General features: G+C 39.0%; 1 protein-coding gene across 1 annotated transcript in view; it reads left to right on the top strand.

The window, feature by feature from the left end:
- The window catches only part of LOC117175552, a 26,199-nt gene that overhangs the window by 17,026 nt on the left and 1,170 nt on the right, over positions 1–8,003 (top strand). The window lies entirely within an intron of this gene.

The raw sequence follows: 8,003 nt of genomic DNA on the forward strand, positions 1-8,003 counted from the left end.
CATAAGGATAACCGCAGGATTTCGCCGGAAGCGGGTGCTAATCTATAAAATTGCACCCGCTCCCAGCGAAATCGCGGTAAAATTTCAGCCAAAACCACGTCTTACGACCGTCAGATAGGTGGTTACAGTATGTAAAGAATCAATACGACGATCCAGTAAAAGCTTCGTGCACCCTAAGAACAAGGAGCGACCCAAGGTCTATCGCCTTCTGCATTTTTCCCGCAAGTGTTTTAGCATTTTGTTGACACGCAGAGATGCTTTTTAGGGCATTAGCAAGGAAAGCTTGGCACCTCCAAAAGCGCCGATGATAAGGACGATTAGTTTAACGGAATATTCTGGGCACAATCGTTGCAACTCCCTTATAAGGTCTCGATACCTCTCTTTCTTTTCATTCTCCTAGGTTATCATGTTTTTCTCAGCTGTTGACGAAAATTCGATAACGAACATGGTTCGCTTCTCGAAGTCAAGAAGAACCATGTCAAGCCTCGAGTGAGCAACAGAAACAATTGTCGAGAATATAAAGTTCCAGTATATGCGGCACTACCCATTCTTCGACAATTGACTCGATTTCCCTAGGAGCATTTAGAGGAGCGTTATTAAGGTTAATGCCGTAATAGTGACAGAGATCGTAATAAAGCACTCTTAGTGCCGCATTGTGCCTTTGAATGTAGGTCGTTCCCGCGTGAGTTGGACAACAAGATAGTATGTGAGCTAAATGCTCGGGGTGTACATGGCACGCTCTGCAGCTATCATCAGGAATGTCTTGGCTCAAAATGTGGAAAGAGCAATAAGTCGGAAATACAAAACTCTGAAAGATGTTTCTTGGGAAACCAAAGAAGCGGAAAGGGTGAACATTCAGAAGCGTTAAAATTAGGAGGGCAAAAAATTAGGAATATGTAAATATACGGAGAGGAAAAATTCGGAAAGTAGAAAAATTCGGAATGGTTAATAAATATACCTATTAGTAGGTGTATAATTGTTTATTTATGGTAGAAAACAAATGTTTATCGCAGTTAATTTAAATACCATATCATAATAGATTTATGTTGTACGTTTAAAATTGTTTTTAAATTATATAATGATAAAAAATAATTATTTTTTTGTGAAAAATTGAAAATGGCGGATATCATAAATTTATTATGATATGCTATTCAAATTTACTGTGATTAATATTTGCATGCTACCATAAATAAAAAACTATATACCTGCTAATAACAACATTTATTTACTATTCCGAATTTTTCCTCTCCGTACATTTACTTATTCCTAATTGTTCACCCTCCTAATTCTAACGTTTCCGAATTTTTGCCCATTCCGCTTCTTTGGTTTCCGAATAAATACTATTCAGAGTTTTGGATTTCTGATTTATTCCTTTTTCCAAATTTTTGGTATTCCTAAGTTTTACCAATATGTATAATAACCCATTCTCAAATTTTACCTTTCTTAAATTTTATCCGTTCCGAAAAATGAACAAGTCCCGAAAAATATGAGTGCAAAATTTGATGCCGATTGGTTGAAAACTGCGACCCCCCCCCCCTAAATTGTCCCACTACTTCATATGCCCCCATACCCTTAGGACCTGTTGAGGATCTCAAAGAATATGTGTGCTGAATTCGGTGACGATTGGTCAAAAACCGTGGATTTGCATAAGCATCATCCATTTTACGCCACTTGATTTGATATATATAGATACACAGTCAATGCCATTTTGTATTATTTATTGAACAAATGCTATTAGCAGTTAGCGATTCGGGTTGCGGTAGAAACCATCTCCAGTGCCCAATCTACATTTGTATAAATTTTCAAGTCGATCTATTCAACAGTGTGGACGGTATCGAGCCTTAACTCCACAAATTTGAATTTTATATAGTAGAAGATGCCTGACTCACAAATTTGGCATTTATCTTAGGACACTAAACGAGTGTACCAGAAGCCAATCTGATAGATTTTTTTTTAAGTTATCGTGCTCACAGACATACACAAAGATAGACATAATGGCAGACAGACATAAATACAGACAAATTCAGAAATCCAGTTTTTCGGATTCAGGGCTTCTCAAAACGTGAACATCTTAACAAAGCCTAGGGAGTTTAAATTTTTCACAAATCTAATACCTTCTCTCATGAGAATTTAAAATTGATTCGTCATGAATAATCCTTTTGGGCAGATTTTCTTTTACTGTTAATGATGTTTTTCTTGATTAAAGCCAAAACTACGCATCCTATCAAAAAGTTTTTGTTAGCAATCTTGTAGATCTTTTCCAAATTCACAATTTTTGTGCATTCATCTTTTACCGTATTTTGCAGATTTTGGCAGAAAAATGTAATTTTTGGATTTTTCATTATTTTGTATGCTGTCAAAATTTGAATTTTGGATTTTTGAAGAAAATTCAAAAGGTTGTTATGATAATCTTGTAAGGCATTCAAAAAGAAACATTTTTCTTTTCTTGTCATTTTTTTTTATCATCCGTTAATTGGTTTAAAATGTTCATTTTCGTGTGTTTTTTGGAATTTTATAAATTTCTGATTTTTTGAAAGAAGTCATTGGAATAAATTGTTCGAATTTTTGAATACTATGAATAACCGTACAGACAGTTTTTGAATTTTGAAAAAAGGGGTCACACAAATATTAAAAATGTGCCCACTTTTTGAATTTTTACTCAAAATGGCTTGGTAAGGAACTTGACCTTGAGTTTTGGACACTAAATGAGTGTACCAAAGGCCAATCTAATAGATAAAATTTTCAAAAGTTTTTGAGTTTACAGGCAGACATACATACAGACAGACGTACAGGCATACAGAGAGACAGACAGGCTGACAGACATACAGATAAATTCGTAAAAACTCTGGGGATCTCACCCGTTGTATCTCCTATGACCGTCCTTCACTTCCCGTAGACGACCATACATCCCTCCCTGACTCCTAGCCCCAGCCCGTCCTCTCCTCGTAGCCGACTAGCTCGGCGGTCAACAGGTGCCCCTGCGGTCGCCCATCGAGGCCAGGGTACTGCGGCATTAGGCGTTCCTGACCGGCCCACCCGCGGCAAGACACCTACAGATCCCGTCCTCTCCTCGTAGCCGACTCGCTCTGCGGTCAATAGATATCTCTGTAGCCGCCCATTGAGGCTAGGGAACATCGGCATCAGGCGCTTCTGACCGACCTAACTGCGGCAGAACACCCGTTCCTCGTAGCCGACTCGATCGGTGGTCAACAGGCGCCCCTGTGGCCACCCATCGAGGCCAGGTTACGTCGGCATTAGGTGTCCCTGGCCGGCCTACCCGCGGCACCGCACCCGCAGTTCCTGTTTTCCGTGACTGACTCGATAGGTGATCAAGAGACGCCCCTTTGGCCACCTATCGAGGCCAGGGTACGTCGGAATCAGGTGCCCCTGACCGGCCTACCCGCGACACAACACCCGCAGCTCCCGTTCTCCGTGACCGACTCGATCGGTGGTCAACAGATGCCCCTGTGGCCACCTATAGACTCTAGAGTTCGTCGGCATCAGGTGCTCCTGACCGGCCTACACGCGGCATAACACCCGAAGCTCTCGTTCCTGGTGACCGACTCGATCGTTGGTCAATAGGTGCCCCTGTGACCTGGGCTTCCGATTACCCCCGCGACACTTCGACGCACTATCGACCATCCGTATACGCCCTTAACCGAGGTCCCTCTCATTTTGCTTCCAGAGCACGTTTCAGGGGAACTTTTAATACTGCGCTTGCGTGGCGCCTACCAGGCGCCGACAACCCGATTGGTCACTGTTTGCGCGCTGAGTTTCACTGATATAAATATTCAGATTTAATACTTATGATTAATAATGATCAGAAAACGCATCAAAAGTAATTTCTCAATCCTAAATTAGAATTTTGGAGTAACTCATCAAAAAATAATGCGATTTTCGTGCAAAAAACATGATTAATTCCGATGTTAGAAAAAAAATGTTCTTTAATTTTGCATTTTAATTGCTTAAAAATGGTAATAAAACGGTCTCAGAGCAGCGCATTAAGGAATGTCTCACAAATCTTCATAAAAAATACACTACGTTCAAAAATTCATTGAATAGTAAAACAGCTTCTCAAAGTAATAAGGATGAGAAAATCGCCGCCTTCAAAGAGTACTGCTCCGAATTATTTAACATAGCCGCTTGTAAGTGCGTTGACTTGTCTAGGTGGTCCTGTCCCAAGTAAAAGAAGGTTCCAGCCGTAGAGCATGCCTTCTATCTTGACCAAAGAGGTAAAAGACTCATGGGAATCGCCAGCGTAGATGTCTCTGAAACAAAAAGAATACATAAAGAGCAGAACGTAATGTAAAAAGAGGCAGACTTGAACGGGAAGATGGTGGGAAAAGTGTTTCTACTGCATCGGCCCCCACATCTTCCTTTACGATTGATATGGATATAGATTTAGATTCCTTCTTTGAGGAAGGTGAAGGTGATAATCCTCCTCCTGAAATTAAGGTAAAGGTTGATGCTTCTGTCGAGGATGACGATTTTCACGACATACTACGCAGACTTATGCAGAGAAAATCATCGCAGGCCAGACTTGACTTATCTGAAGCAGCAGTAGTTGTTCAAAGATATGGTATAAGTCAACAGGCTGCGGCACATGTAAGCTCGTCTGTACTCGTCGCTGCCAATCGAGCAGGTATGATCTCCCCGGATATTTCTCAAAAAGTACCTGAGTGTCTAGTCATAGATAAAAGTGAGATAAGGCGCGAGAAAATTAAAATAGGCTCCAAGTTGAAGGAGGAATCACGCCATGAGGATTCTATTCGTGGCTTATACTTTGATAGTCGGAAAGACGAAACATTGACAATCTTCGGATTTATTAACGAGGAACACATATCTTTGGTGGCCGAAACAGGTTCTAAATACGTTGGCCATGTCGTCGCACCATCGAGCCATGTGACGGTACAAATACGAATACGGGCTGGAAGGGAGGAATTATTCGTCTACTAGAGAAACGACTTGATCGTTCCTTGCAATGGGTTGTCTGTCTATTACATTTCAATGAGCTACTGTTCAGAAATCTTTTCGTATTTATTGGCGGACCTACCTCTGGTCCGAACAAATACTCAGAGCCAATAGGGGGACAACTTCCAACTTTTGAGACCCTCGATGTTGTAAAGTTTAAACAAGTTGAGTGTGACTTACCTGAGATTGAGCCCACTGATCTCAGCTCAGATCAAAGGTATCTCTATGAGATATCAGATGCCATACGGTTCGGAGCGTGCTCTCCTGAGCTGGCCTCCCAGAAGATAGGCCCCATCAACATGGCTCGCTGGCTTACAACTGCAAATAGAATTCTGAGATTATACATATCCACAAAAAGACCCACAAACAAACTGCAAGTATTAGTTGAATACTTATTCACAGTATACGTACCTCAGTAGTTCCACATCAGACGGGATAGGTCTATCGCTGATGTGAGTCGGCACCTCTTCCAAGCAATCAAATTGTCAAGATTTCTTCCTCTGAAGTACCGAAATGTGGTAAACACTTCCATTTAGACAAACGGCTTCTCTGTCATGCCATAAAATATACTTCTTGGAATGGTAAGCAACCTTAGACTTACCGTTCGCCAAGACGCACTCACCAAAATCCTGTAAGCAAAACATAAGCAACAGACAACTGTTACATACAATATTGTGACAAAAATTAATTTTGGAGCTAGTGATTACACAGAAATGATTGATTGGGAACAGACAGATGTTTCACTTACCGTACCTCCAGTTTTAATTCGTATAACAGAGGATGAACTTACCGCTAAGCTATCTATGGCCAATGGCTTGGTACCAGACTGGGACTTTACATCTTTCCCTTGTCACACAGTAGCGGTGGAAAGTAGACTGGTAGCAGAAGTGTCCAGGCAAGGCATCGGTCCCGAGGCTTAGGATCAACAGATACGCGCAACACTTCTTTCTCGAAAGACTGTCAACTTATTTGACACTAAGAAAGACTTTGTGGGTGTAATTAATGACTCTGATACTTAAATAAGCACGTTCTGCATATGGTTGGTTGGTTGGGTAGGCCGGGGTGGAGCCCGATGTGCAGCCATCTCCACGTGGTGGTCTCTGGGTTACTTGAAGTAGTAGAACTCAGTCGGCTAGGAGCTGCACAAGTATTTAAGCGTTTTACTCGAAAATACGCAATTTTGAGCCATTTCCACCTCCATGAGGATTGGCATGGGGTGACTTTGGCGATTCGATACGTACCTCTAAGTACCCTCTGATGATTTTTCATCGTAAAGTCACCCTTGGAAGGCATCAGTATCGATTTTAAGCCCATTTTTGCAAAACCTTAAATTTTAGTGCTTTTTTGTGAAATTTCGAGATTTCACCCTCAAAGAACAGACTGAAGATATTATCCGATTTCAAAATTTCGAAGTGCGCTGAGTTTCGGATTGGACTGGGACACTTTTCCGCACCCAGGCGTTTCCTAGACGCACAAAGTTGGTTTTTCGCCCCAGGCTAATACATACGGTCTACTGAGCAGCCTTACTGGTTTTTAACTTCTAAATTATCTATTATATTATCATATCATATATATTTTTTTAAAATGCATTATTATATTTGAGAATATTTGAAATATTGTGAAAATTCTGCAAGAAAAGATGTAACTTTTGTATTTTCCATTAATTTGTATGCTGTCAAAATTCGAATTTTTGATTTGTCAAGAAAATTCAAAAAGTTGTTATGATAATCTTCTAGGGCATTTAGAAATCAAACTTTCTTTTTTGTGTATTCATCTTTTACCGTATTTTGCATAATTTGGCCGAAAAATAATTTTTTGGATTTTTCATTATTTTCTAACCTGTCAAAATTCGAAATTTTGATTTATCAAGAAAATTCAAAAAGTTTTTATGATGATCTTCTAAGGCATTTAGAAATTAAACTTTTTTTTTGTGTATTTATCTTTACCTTATTTTGTATAGTTTGGCCGCAAAATGAAATTTTTGGATTTTTCATTATTTTGTATGCTGTCAAATTTGAATTTTTAGGATTTTTCACGAAAATTCAAAAAGTTGTTATGACAATCTTGTAGGGCATTCAAAAAGTAACATTTTTCTTGCTTGTACTTTTTACATATCGTGCGTTAATTGGCTTGAAATGTTCATTTTCGTGTGTTTTTTGGAATTTTGTAAATGCTATAACTATGGTAATTTTTTATTTTTTTTAAATAGTAATTGGGATAAATTGTTGAACTTTTTGAACTTTTTGAACCTCAAAAAGTCAGTCTAGGGGGCGTAATCCTCACCTGCTTGCCTGCACGCGTTATTGAATCTCGATCAGTATATTTATATTTTCAAAGCACTTTTATAAGCCTTTAATGACTTATCTGGTCTTACAGATTCCAGGTGGATCAATTCGTATCAAACAAGCTAGAAGAATAAGGACTTTCTAGCTATCTCGAAGAAACTTTTAAAAGTAAGTGCGTATTTGCAATTACGTACTTTGTTTCTGATACAGCGATATCCGGGCATTCAATTTTGATTGCTTCGAGACAGAAATATTTTTTCTCAACGAAAAAAATGTTTTATTTACATTCAGCATTTCTACATCCTGAGAGTTAGTTTTTCTGTGTGTGAAAAATTAAAAATATGATTCTTAATCGCTATCGAAACCCTATGTTTAAAACTTTCACAAAATTTTTCACAATACACAGTCCTAAGCAGCTCCAATTGCAGGTTAAAGTTACAGTGAGATTTGCAATTATTTTCCCATATATTTCCTTGAACCTGGATTACTGTTCGCGATAAAACCTTTTGGCCTTAATTGAGCAACACTTTAGCTCAAAAGGGTACATTTTAAATCCTCAACTGGTAATTTCGTTTTCACAGAATATTTTTTTCCATAACATTTTTTCGCTTATTAGTATTCAAATGTTGTTAGCTGACTACTCTAAAACTACGAGGGTAGTTCAATAAGTCCTTAGAATGAAGTATAAAAACAATTTTTTTTGGGTAATTTTTTTTTTATTTTTCAACATAATCTCCTTGGAGCTCT

The sequence above is a fragment of the Belonocnema kinseyi genome, chromosome 6 (genome assembly GCF_010883055.1).
Source record: "Belonocnema kinseyi isolate 2016_QV_RU_SX_M_011 chromosome 6, B_treatae_v1, whole genome shotgun sequence".
NCBI lineage: Eukaryota > Metazoa > Arthropoda > Insecta > Hymenoptera > Cynipidae > Belonocnema > Belonocnema kinseyi.